This window comes from Gallus gallus, chromosome 17 (genome assembly GCF_016699485.2).
Source record: "Gallus gallus isolate bGalGal1 chromosome 17, bGalGal1.mat.broiler.GRCg7b, whole genome shotgun sequence".
In the NCBI taxonomy this organism is placed as follows: domain Eukaryota; kingdom Metazoa; phylum Chordata; class Aves; order Galliformes; family Phasianidae; genus Gallus; species Gallus gallus.
The window spans coordinates 4,613,381-4,626,526 of record NC_052548.1 but is presented as its reverse complement, the minus strand read 5'-3'; the positions used below and the strand labels follow the sequence as shown (position 1 = coordinate 4,626,526).

At 43.8% G+C, this 13,146-nt stretch overlaps 1 long non-coding RNA gene across 6 annotated transcripts in view; it reads right to left on the bottom strand.

Moving 5' to 3' along the window:
- LOC101748943 overlaps positions 1–13,146 on the bottom strand; it is a 241,366-nt gene that overhangs the window by 37,339 nt on the left and 190,881 nt on the right. Inside the window, exon 1 of one of the 6 annotated variants that reach the window (XR_005840316.2) lies at positions 7,077–7,250. The exons of the other annotated variants lie outside the window; for them this stretch is intronic. This is a non-coding gene — a long non-coding RNA (uncharacterized LOC101748943). Of the gene's footprint in view, positions 1–7,076; positions 7,251–13,146 lie in introns of those variants that run through there. 6 annotated transcript variants of the gene reach the window in all.

Below are 13,146 nucleotides of genomic sequence, written 5' to 3'. Positions count from 1 at the left end.
ATATATTTTGTGTAAGATCAGGAAATACAAAGAGGAAGGAGTTGACAGTGTGGGAAGAGAAAAACAGGAAGGATCAGGTGAACTCAAGTAGGATTGGTTATGTCATAGAATCATAGAGTCATAGAATTATAGAATGCCTTGGGTTGGAAGGGACCTCAAGGATCATCAAGTTCCAACCCCCCTGCAGCATGCAGGGCCACCAACCTCCACATTTAATACTAGACCCCATCCAACCTGGTCTTGAACATCTCCAGGGATGGGGCATCCACAGCCTCTCTGGGCAGCCTGGGATGTCCAGGGATTTGCTGTAGCCCCACATTGTAAAGATAGTCTTAGAATGCAAACGAGTTATCTGAAATATATTTTTACTTCTGGTATTAGCCCTTGTGCTTCAAATTACTCCCGAGCTGGTGATCCAGATAAATGGATCTAGATAAGTTCTCTCTCAGCCACATACTTTTGTCCTTCTCCTCCTTTCCCCTGACACAGCCCCCAAGGCCTGGCTGGCATGATGAGGAGCCAAGGGGCCAAGGGAAGGCCCAGCACAGCTCTAGCAGGACATCCTGGAGAGGAGGAGACCTTTCAGAGCACAGAGCTGGATGCAAAGCTCAGAGCCGTGCCCTGCGACAGTAATGAACACATGTGGGAGCTGACTGCAAACTCACTGAGGCCATGCCTGGCTAGTTTGGACCTTGAGAGTTGTAGAGGTGACCTTCATCTATATTTTTAAGCCCAAATTCCAGCTTTTCTGTCTGCCTTGCTTCAGGACAGCTTCCAGGTGCTCCTCATGAGGCAGCGCAAACACCGGCGATGATGTTTTCATGCTATGGATGAGAGAGCTACTCCTCTGCTGTGAGGGCCTTATTCCTCCAACAAATATAATATTTATCAAGATAGCACTCTGTCTAAGCATACAAGGTCTCCTATGCACATCACCATGGTATCTGAGTGTCTCATTTATTATAGAAACAAACAACTCACTTCAGAAACGAGTTAAGGTTGCTAAGTGACAACAATGTACTTACTTATCACATCATTTGCAAAACCCTCACACTTAAAAGCAAGAAAATGAATGATTAAGGACTCCTGAAACTCTATACTGCCCACATAATAAATATATTTTTTTAAGCTGAGTACAAAAAATTGCACTTTTTATTTCAGCCAAACAACCCTTTGCTTGACCTGTGAATTGTTTTCTCCCTATTTCCTCCATCTTTATGTGACATTTTTATTGCATTGAATTGGATGTACAAACATTTTCTTTTAAAGAATATTCATAAGTGGAAAATAAGATTAGTTAGTTCAAGTAATTCCAAGTGCCACGTCTATGGGCTAATACTGCTCGTGTAAAAAGCAAATGCGTGTAAATTTTTATGGGAGGCAAAAAATAATGCTGTTCGTTTGCTAATCAACATTAATTTTGTATGTGTGCTCCAAATTTTTTGAAAGGCTTTGTTTTCTGTTCCAGAAATTCTAGAAATACTGATGGAATTCTAGAAATACTGATAGAAAAGTATCTCTCGTGGGTTATGGTTGAGATTATTGAGGCATCTTACAGCACACGTTTCATTCTGTTTGTCAAAACAGATAATGTGTAAAAATAGGTAAAATCCAAGTTAATCTGAAGTTAAGGAGAACTTTGACATTGTCTTCAGGTGGGTCAGGATTTCACCCTTTATATGTTTTATATAAGCAATAAAAGATGTATGAAGCTCTTAATTATTAATCTCCTGGCTTTTAAGCTCTTGGGTTTAGTACCTAATGCAATGAGGACAAGTGGTGCTGAGGGACCAGCCCTGTTACTTCATTGTAATTTGTTTGAGAAACAAAACTGCTGTTTGTTTCAGGTTTTCCTAAATCACTCGGATGTTTATTTTCTGCTTTCCTACCTTCTGTTTTTGCACGGATTAATTAAGGTGTAGCGCTTCCTTCATTTGCAGCACACCAGAGCCAGGGAGCACAGGAAGACGTGAATCTACATCCCTGGAGGAGCCTCCCAGGCACGGGGGCATCCCCACTGTGGCTGTGTCCTCCTGCAGACCCTTGGCTGGAGGCAGTTCTCTTGCTGAGCTGTGCAGCATTCTGTATTTCCAAGAAGACAAGATGTAACGGAGAGGGCAGGAGAGTTTCTAAAGGATTCAGCGCCCATCAAGCTGTGCTGTCTTGAAAAATGCAGCCACTCACATTGAGGCCTAAATGGGAGCTGGGTAATGTGGCTTTGGTCGCTGGAAGAATTAGTCAATGACAAAAGGGCAGTCACAGCAGCTCTTCTCCATTAGCTTCCTCTTCCCTTCAACAATATCAATTATGGAAGCTCTAGCCCAAGGTCCCAAATAATAGCTATTTCTCTACAATATTACTATTTTTGCACATAAAAATGCCTTTTGCATGAACTACTGTCAAGGTCTAATCTAATCTATTTATCTGTATTTACAAGGCTCTTATCTATTGGAGTATCTAAGTGCTCCACACAGATAAACACAATGCTGTTAGCCAAATACGGCATTATTCCAGTACTCTGCATCCCACTGAACAATCTCCTGAGCTACGATCTTCTCTCTTGGATCTCTTGGAGAGCACAATGGTCATGCAGAAAACACTGGTCATACAGAAAACACTGCACCAAAATGGTTGACAAAATGCTTGTTGATTTCAGTGGATTTAGCATCAGCAGACTTTAAGCTGTGTGCCTCCTTGTGCTGGTACAGCAGAGATCTGTGTCCAACATGTATTAATGCATGACCTGGCCTCCTCTTCCTTGTCCTATGCACTCCTCTGCCACAGCAGCATTTCCAAGCATTTTCTATGTTCCTTTCACTCAAAATCTGTCTCTGGGATATGTGATATGGTTAGACAAGAGAAGAAAAACAGACAGAAACTATCAGTCATTAACACAGCAGTAGATAGATATATATTTTAAAACTAAACCAGAATAAATTTCTAGTTCTCCCTTTCCTTCATTCTTAATTTCCCTAAATGAGATACCTTCTGTGATGAATTCTCCCCAGGCAATATAAAACCAGATTTTCCTCTGATTTTGGCTGTCTGGGTCAGGACAAAGCTGCCTGAGAAGGCCCATACATCACAGGGCAGGCAGGGGTGATGGAGAAGCTGGACAGAACAGCAGGAATATGAAACCCTGCACAGAGGAAAGAGAAAATGAACAGATTTTGGTAGGGGAGAGATAAGGATTCTATCACCAAATTCCCCATGAGAGGCAGTGCTGTGTGAGAGAGAGGAAGAATTGCATAGCAAGGGGTGAAAGAAAAAGAGGTTATTAGAAACCACTGCTGAGAGTCCCACTGTGGAAATGCAGGTATCTGGATCCAGCTAAAAGTGCAGGCAGGTTTCCTCGCTGTGAGAAAAGGCCCTGTTCAGAGCAGCTGTCATTGCAATCTCCTAATTGGAAATAATTTAGATTCTGTTTCAAATCAAAAAGCCCTGAATTAGCCATCACAGCCTCCACCTGGAAGCATCTCCACTGGCATCCAGCTCCCCACCAGCCAATTGATGTCTGCTGCATCCCAAGCACCCTGCAGGAAGGGATGCTCAGGAGCAAAGGGTGAGAGCTGTGGGTGGCTTTGAGAGCTGGGACCCCACTGAGATGCCAGGAACAACCAAGGGTAAGGACAGTCAGGGGATGCAGGGAATAGAGGAGGACAGGGAGGGGAACTCATCAAGGCAGCCCTGCAGATGCTCCACATCACACACCATGGGAAAACTTGTTGGGATCAGCGCTTTTTGCTGCTTATGTTAATGGATCCTTTGTGCTGCTCCTATGCTTGTGTATAATTAAGATGAGATTTATTTGTTTGCTTTCGTTTTTGCATTACGAGGGAGAACAGGGAGAACTGTGACAATTGTAAAGAAAGATTATGAGATGATATAAGCCATTTTGAGAGGGTTTGTTTGTTTGGGGGGGAACAAACAATTCAACAATTGAAACAATTGAAAACATTGGACAATTGAAAATGTCTCGAGCGGAGAAGGGTAAATCCCCAGACTGCCTTGGAGAGTGATACCCACCGAGATGAGTGCTTGTGGAAGGACGAGCTTTCCAAGAGAGCTCAGCTCCAGGACACTCAGAGATACAGGTTTTTTGAATTCCTTACAACATCTCCCTTTGGGCTGAATGTGCTCCACACCACCAGTAACATCCCATTGCCCTACTGACCTGTTTGGGGCACTTAGATGAAGAGCTGGTGGTCAGCTCGTCTCCCCAGCTCTGAAGTTCTCAGCTGCTGCAAAGAGGACAGAGGCAGCTGGAAAAGCAAAGGTGGGATGGACAAGCAGTCCATCAGGCAAGAAGGGACACTGTGTGCCTTTGGTAAGACACCTGTGACCAACACAGCAGCAGCAAATCCTCCCAGGAACCCTGGTCTATACCCTGTGGGCTGGCAGTGGATGGAGCTGCTTTGAGAGCCACAGACCCGGACTATTGCATAGACATCACTGTACAGGGAGAAGAGTGGAAAGAACATCAAATGCAAAACGTCTCAGGGTATGCACAGTGTTATGCATTACCTTTCCTTCTGCATGTTGCAGGCTTACCTCTTTTCATACACCAAAGTACCAAAGCCCTGAAACTGGGGATTGCAGTGTGTGAAGTAAGCTTTATTGCTGAAAAGAGTTTAACAGATGCTTTTAAAGCACATACATCCTAACGTGAGTGCCTTGGAGCCATTTTAGTTCTAGTATTGCACTTAGAGGTTTTTTCATCCTGGAACTTAAGAGACTAAAGAGACTATGGGGAAGTCTGATGCATCTTGATAACAAATTGGACCTAATTGCCTGAGTACCCTGTGCCTGGGGCAGGTGCTGCAATGAAGCTAGAAAACACTGGGAAAAACCACTCCCATTTGGTTAGATCTGCATGATGCTGGGCTGGGAGATGGAGTGAAGGGAGGCTTTTTCTCTAGACATCACCCTTGGCTGACATTTCTTAACTGAGTTTAGTAACTGGCTGAGTTATTCTAGCTTTTCTGGGGAAGTTTCACTAGCACACATTTTGCTTCCCATCCTGGATCTTAACTAGCCAAGCTGATTGTTGTATCTGCCTACTTATTTCTTAGGGTAAACATTTAAAAAACACCAGTGAGTGTGAGCTGATCTGCAACCACCTCGGGGCCCCCACCTTACTGCTATCCCAGCTTCAGACAGGAGGGCAAAGGAAACACCTTTGCTCTCCTTATCGATATTATATGAGTACCCTTATGTCTGCAATGTTAGGCTGCTTTGCAGTGAGTGTGGTGGGTTCATGACCAAAGAGATGATCCTTGTCCTAAAATGCTTATAGTCTCAGCAGGAAGAAGGTGGGGTGGGAAATGAAAGGCCAAATGGGCCCAAATGAATCTCTGATGCACTGGCTGGTTTTTAAGAGCCCAGTGGTTGCTCCACTGTTTTTTTAGGCTGTCAAGGTTTGCTCCCAGCAACGTACCGTGGGTTTCCCCTGCCAGTAAGTAGTACTGGCAACAAAAGGATGAAAGAAAGGAAGAGACTGCAAATACTGTGGTTGATGTATACCTATGAACCTCATTTTCTCCACTGAGATATACACATTGTCAAAATGTTCTCATCATCTCCCCAAGTAAATATCAAACAAATTGCTAAGTTTTGCTCTTAGGGAAGACAATTAGTGACTAGCCCAGATGCACAGCTCCCATCCTCCCAGGGTACCTCTGGGAGAGAGCTGCTATGGGGCTGTGTTCTAGATCAGTGAAACACACACACACTGAGCACTGGGACCTATTTGTGAGAGCACTGGGGAAGCTCAGGACCTGAGCCTTCTTTCTGTTTATCTGGTCTCAGCTTGGCAGCATAAATTTGGATATTCATGCTGACAGAAATTAAGAACAAAGCAACATAAATCTAGCTAGGACAACTCTTAAGAGAACTCTTTCTGACTGCAGTGGAATTCAAACCAACTTACATCTTTCTTTTCACTTAGATTATCTATACCCCTTTTTTCTTCTCTTTCTCAAAGTCCCAATCCAGTCTTCAGTTCATAGCCATTCTATTCCCAACATCTGTTCTGTAAATTACACTATAAATTAGTTCATGTACTGAACATCAAGCACAAAACAAATAGTGTGATGGTGTCTTCACCTGGCCATAATCCCAAATCAATATCATTTCATTCTCCCGTCTAAATCAGCTCAGAGATGATCTGAGCTACCATTTCAAGTGCTAATGGTTCCCTTGTAATGTACATTAAAGATGGGACCCAGTAGGGTCTGGTACACTATGGACTTGTCAAGCCATACTGTGGCCTAAAATCCATGTAGTCTACAAGGTGGGGTTTCAGTCCCTGATAATAAAAGATTAAGAGGAAAAGATGCTTAGGAAAAGCCTGGAACAGAGCCTGATAACTATAGCTGAGTATAGTGTTACTGGTCAATTTTTTGTTCACTGAAAAAGTAATTTCAGAGCACAGAAAGCTTTTCACCAATTTGTTTTGACTCCCTCAAATAGCTAATGTGAAAACAAGAGCAAATAAGAAAGATAATATCCCACTCTGGCACTTTAGAAATGAAGAGTCTTTTCAAAAGAAAACAGTGTTTTCTGTTATCCAAATTGTACTTATTTGTCCAAAGCCTAAAGATTTCGAAAGATGAAAAGAATTTTTATGCTTGGCAGATAACAAAACTTTTCGATTCAGCCTAAGAAAAATTCACTTTCCCTCTTATTTTCCCTAGGAAAGGCAAAGGGGAAAAATGCATAATCTACATTGGTTTGCATGAACCCTAACATTTGTTTTACCCCTTTGCTCTGCCCAGGGAAGCAGGTAGAAAAATGGCAGCCTTGCAGAGATGTTGTGCCTAAAGGATATTCTGCTGCAAGGGATCAGATTGAGTTTTGAAGCAGAAAGCTCCAGTTTTTTCTACTTTACCCCTTCACAAGCACACTGAAAATGAGCTTTATAAATCAATCAGATGCCAAGGACAGAATTGTTTACTGAGATGCACATACTTCATTCCTAGGGACAAGGCCTCAGCATTCATGATTCTGGTTGGGTGGGACTCGTACCCAGAGGGGCTGTAGCAGAGAAATCGCTTTCCATTTGTGAAGACACTTACTTAACTACACTCGACAGGAGTGTGAGGACAGAGCTGGAGGCCTTGAGCCACTTGTTAGTCAGAGAAGACTCCAAAATGCTTCAGTGTTCTGAGCATCAGCAGCAGAGAAGTGGCAAGAGCTGGAGAGAGCAGAGCAGCCCAGGCAAGTCTCTCCCAGGATGTCTGCTCTTAGATGTATTCTGAAAAGGAAGTTTGCCAAGACATATTTCTATGCAGGCAAAATATTTGCTTCCTCCCCCTGTCTGATCTCATTCTGTATTAAACTGAAGTGTACCACAAGATGAAGGAATTTGCTTTCAAGGAGGTCCCACGAGCAGCTATACAAAATTGTAGGTGCTAACAATTTACTTGCATTTGTTTGCATTATCTGTAACAACTTCCCTTTGCTACAGTAAGGTCTCCTGTAATAATAGTAATAATAATAACAACAACAATAACAATAAACAATGATATGAGTGCTCTCCATCACAACTTGCCACCAGCACCTCCCTGCTAAAATTAAGAAGTGCTAGAACAGGAAGAAATAATGTGACACAGAAATACATCCTGTGCTGAGGACCTAGGAATGACACAAGATTCTTTTTCTTGTTATAAAAAGCCTCTTAAGCTAATGTACCTGCTCAAAAATTCCTGCAAAGCATCTGACATCCCCAACACAACTTCCTGTAATGCTCCCCACCTGCTTGTAGTCACAGATGGGCTCCATCTGCCAGCAGAAAACTGAGACTCTGTACCCAGGGAGCAAACTGGTATAAGGATAAAGAACAGCCAGGAAGAAGCTGACCTGCAAACCCATGCAGAGCCATGCTGTGAACCCAAGCATGTCATCTGGTCTTCTGGTATCTACTGACCTGCTTGGAAATAGGTGAGCTTATGGGAAATTGCTGCTCCTGAGCAATAAGCACACACCTGGGATGAAATCCAACACTGAGCCACAATGGGCTGCAGAAAAACCCGTCAGTCCCAATGCTGTATGTAAACATAGCACAATGCAGGGGAGGAAAGGCACGGTGCTTTCACCTCTACCCCCTAGTAAGGCAGTCACTAGGCTGCTCCCAAGGCATTCTGGCCCTGCAGAAGCAAGCTACATGCCCAAGGGGGGAACATGCTGCCAGGAACACTTGGGGCTGAGCACTGTGGCATGGTTTCTTTGATGCAGCACAGAAACAGTCTAGCTTTTATACTCAGTCCTCTGCTTTCTCCTCAGCTCCTGGATTTCCTCAGGACACTCTCTTGTAGAACACAGTCCTCAAGCTTGTGGCTAAACCTTCTGTTAAACCCAGCCCCACTTCCTTCGCATTGCAACTTACACAAAATTTGCCTGTGAAAGAGCGAAAAAAGACTGACTGCCCAGAGGTGGGTGATAGGAAAATTACAGTCACCCAGCAACATAGCTGAGCTCCCCAGCTGCAGTGCTCTGTGGGTCAGACAGAGGTGGGTGATGTTAGACAGATTCCTGCTGTGCTGTCTCCTGGTTTTTCAGTTCCCCCCTCCTCTCCAGGCTCAGGAACATCCCCCATTTCAGTGCTACCCTAGAAACTGTTCTCCTGGATATCTGGAGATGCTTTTAGGATTCCCCTTCTTAAAAAGGTTCTCACGTCGGAGGCAGAGATGTGGGAAGGAACACAAAGGGCTCTGACTCTATTCATCCGCTATCCACCCTGATTAATTTTACTGCTAATGACTCTCCAGACATGGTGATGTATGGGGCTCTGTCGGTGACAAAAAAAATTGAACTTTTACTAATTAAGTAGAACATCTTCATAGGGTGAAAGGTTTTGCTAACGAAAGTAACTCACAAAGAATTATGTTGGCTAGAGACTGCCGCTGAGCTCACATGGAGTAAGGACAGAGAGAGAGGGATAAAATATTCGCTGCAGCTACCAGGCCAAGATTCCATCCCCAGCTTGACTCTGCACAGAGCCTGTAACATGTTTACACTGCATACAAACGAGGGCTGTGAAGACAGCAAAGGGTCTGGAGGGCAAGGTGTGTGAGGAGAGTCTGAGGTCCCATGGTTTGTTCTGGCCAGAGGAGGATGAGGGAAGGCCTGAAGCTCATCATGGCGGCCTGCAGCCCCTCATGGCGGCCTGCAGCTCCCCACAGGGAGCAGAGGGGCAGCTGTAGGATTCGGATTTGGGTGGTGCTGTGGGGGGCCAGGAGTTGGGCTCGGTGATCCCTGTGGGTCTTTCCAACTCAGGATAGTCTGTGATTCTATGATTCATAGAGGTACCATCAAGATACTACACTGAGTGCTCTGCACCACTTTCCTGTGCAAGAGAACAACCTCAAATGCAGATGAGTGCAAACACAGCCTTCCTGAAAGTATCACATAAAGGATTTAATGTGCAAATGAACAAATATTATCCAATAAAGCTGGGCCTGGGAAGGCAAAGAGAAGGAAAGCTCTGCTGTGCTTTTATACAAAGAATTGGTGAATGGTAGAACTGCAAACTGGTTGAGACTTTCTTCCCCAGTAAGCCCTGGGAAGGAGCACTTGAAAGGTGCTGCACTGGGCAGTGGTGACTCCTACCTGATGAAGACATGCCCATGAGCCTTGCCTCACCTCTTTCCCTTCCCTTCTCCCTTCCAGCCCGCTTCCCACTTGCTGCAATGCTCATTACTTTAGTAATTCCATTGTCTCCCTTTCGTGGAGAGATTTGTGGTGTTTTAACCAAGAAACCTACATTAAAATATTGAAATAGGTCATTAAATATTTATTTTCTTCAGCTACTTGTAAAGACAGAAGGAAATTGGGAAAAAAACCTGTCAGAAAGGAGCATAATATTCACACTTTTTGAAGAGGCTGTTTATGGTTATGTTGCCTAAGGGACCTGCAAAGACAGAATCACAGAGGCCATGGCGTTACCTTTTCCTCCATGCACTTTGTCTCCCTCTCCAGAGGCCTTTTTTTATTCTAAGATTCAGTTGTTGTGCTCAATTCTCCCCTCTCCTTCTCCAGTATAAATCACCGTTAGCTCTGTTCAGGCTGGTCAGTGAGGCAGCCATATATTACTTTGCTCTCAGGATGGAAATATGGGGACTGACCCCCAGCCATGTGCCCCTGAACAGATATCCCACTGTGGTCCCTGCTTCTCCCACGTGTGCTGATGGACGTCAAGCACAGCTCCAGCAGAGGCACACAAAATTTTTGTGACCCCTTTCTTTAGCCCGAGGTGCTCACATCCAGCTTCTGCACAGCCTGCTCATTCCTTTCCTTGCATGGCAGAAAAGTGGAGTTGCGGAAAGATGGCAAAAATAACCTTCATGGGTGGCAGACAGCTTTGGGAGCAGGGAAATGTTCCAGGTTTTCATCACTAGACAACAGTTGCTATCCTAGGAGGACACAACCACAGATCTCTGACAATGCTCAATGCCTGGTGCCAGCAGCACAGGCTGGTGTGACCTCACTGGGGGTATCTTCATTAATTTAATTAATTAATTAACAATTTCATCTTGCACAACCTGAACAACCAGGCTGAGAGCTGCAGTCCTATTGCCTCTCTTTAGCCCAAACATTCATCACGTGTGATGCCACGGGGTGTGCAACTGGGACAGAATCAGTGTGCCTTGAGCCCTGGCCATGGAAATTTCATCCTTAAAAGGCATGTATTCTCTAGTTACAGAAAAACTGAAGAACACTTCACTGTTTCTCCACTTCCTTCATAAGCATGCTTCCTCTCTCCAGGGTCAAGCACAACATTTCTAGGGTGCTTAACAACTTATTTACAGCAGTATTCTTTGCTCTGCACTCCCACATGCACGTGCATTCCTGGACAACGCTGTATTATTGTCACCTGACTTAAAAATCATTTCATTTTCATCTGCAGGTGATGGATAGTACCAAGGGAGTCAAATGATTATGGCCACAAAACTAAAATAGCTCAACTGTTTGTGAAGCAGTTGGCCAGCACAGGCAGCAAACAGAAATGCACTGGAGATGGTTCTGCATGGATTCACTGGGCAGTTGGGCTTGTGGGATGAAGTGTGGGTATGGAGGAGCCCCTGCTTGGTCCACCTGTCTCTGCAAATCTATGCATGAAGGTCAGGGGAATTTTCTGTTAGGGATCTGGAGCTCAAAGCAGCAGCAGACACCAGTCACATTGTGTTCAGCACCTCAAGATCTGGAGGAAAGAGAAACTCATCAAGACCTATTCAGAGTAAGGCAGGGCGCACAACATTTATTTCAGAGACCAATGCAGGTTCTGTCTGCAATCTTTTTTCTGCATTATCTGGCAAAAATACGTTCCTCTTTTTGATAATATATCAAATGGTGCTCGTGTCCATTGATAATGCACCAGATAAGAAGCAGAAATAAAAGGAAAAATGTGCAGGAGTGTTGGGAAAGCACTCCAGAAAACACTGAGTTCTACAGCAGATGGGATTATTTGGATTTTCTGCCCCATCAAGCGCCCTTCCCCCTCCCCATCACTCCCCAAAAGTGCTTAAAGTATGTAATTTACCTTTAGAAAATCAATCATCATTCCCTAGTCATTTTGTTCACTGAGTCCGCACTCATGTTTGACTGTATTTCTGGTGTGCAGAAGTTAAATATTTCACCCCTGAGTCCCTGGTTTCAAAAGAGGAATTCTTTCTTTGGGACACCATTTCAGCGTATAGTTTTTTGACAAAAAGCATAAGCACGGAAGCTACAATACAAAGTTGGCACTCCCAGTGACAATTTATAATAATAATAAAACGAATTGTTTTGAGCTGCTCCATGCTTTGCTGGGTTTTCGGTTCTTTTTCTCTTGTCTGCCTGGGAAATGGGGGAAACTCTGCCAGGTTTTGGCCCAGGTATGTGGGAATAGAACAAAGAAGATTTCTTTGAGACACAAATAAGATCCACCTTACGCATGACTCAGCACCTCATGTCAGAATTTGGTCCATTTCAAAAAGAACACAAAAGGCTGATCACAATGAGCAATAATCCAAAAATAAGCTGGCGAGAGGAGCACACTGTGGATTTGAGTGGGGCATGACAATTAGAGCTGCACAAGATAGTCACAGGGACGAAAATAGATCCAATTCCAAGTGGAAGGTGCCTTTGAAATTTGGGATTTGCATTTTTTTGTGTGCTTTCAACTCAAAAATAGCAACTTGGTTAAATAGAAAAGGCAAAGTATGAGGCTAAGAATAAATATTAATTTATTTTAACAATAATATATCTAAATCTGGAAGAAACCCAAAAGTACTTCTTGTGCAAGATTTAACACAAAGGATTGTGCTTTGTTTTGTTTAGCTTTAACAAATTCGTTTCTAATTCTAAACTCTGTAAAAGAAAACTGTAGCTCCTTTCCATTCACCAGTTAGAGAAAATGCATCTCAGATTAAGAAGATGCCCAATGACATCAGGAACAATTCCTGTTCTTGATCTTCCACTGACTTCTCAGATGGCTTCAGCTCTTTATGGGTAGCTAGGTAGCTAGTGGGATTCTCAGATGTACTTCAGAGCCTGACAGCAAAACACATTATTTTTTTGGCATGTACTTTTCCCTCTGCATCATAGGTCCTCATGTGTACCATGGGGATCCCATGGAAAAAAAAAAAGACATGCTTAGATGAAGCATTGATAGGAATCAGAGAAGCTTTAAGGGCTAGTGTCATAACCACTTTGGAAAAGTTTGGTGACAGAAAAGAATAATAAAAGATAAAACCACACAACCACGTTTTCTCTCCACTTTTCACCTATGACAATCCAGCCTTTTGACTTTGTCCGACAGACCCTCATTGCAAAGAGGGAGATGGGAGCCTCTTGGATATAGTGGCCATCCAAAGTAATCCAAAGATTATATTTGCCCTCCTCACAGTTAACATTTGAGACTGGATATTAAAGATTCTCCTTGAAGCTAATATTTTGACTCTTTCAACCACTTCCTAAATAATGTTTAGCTCTTCTGAAGCCTTTGTTCTGTTATGATAGCCCCAGAAGGTCACTACATCCAACAGGCTGTGAGAGCTGGGGCTGTCCAGCCTGGAGTAGAGAATGCTCCACGGAGAGCTGAGAGCAGCCTTTCCCTAAGGGAGGCAGTAAGAAAGAAGGGAACAGACTCTTTAGCAGGGTCTGTTG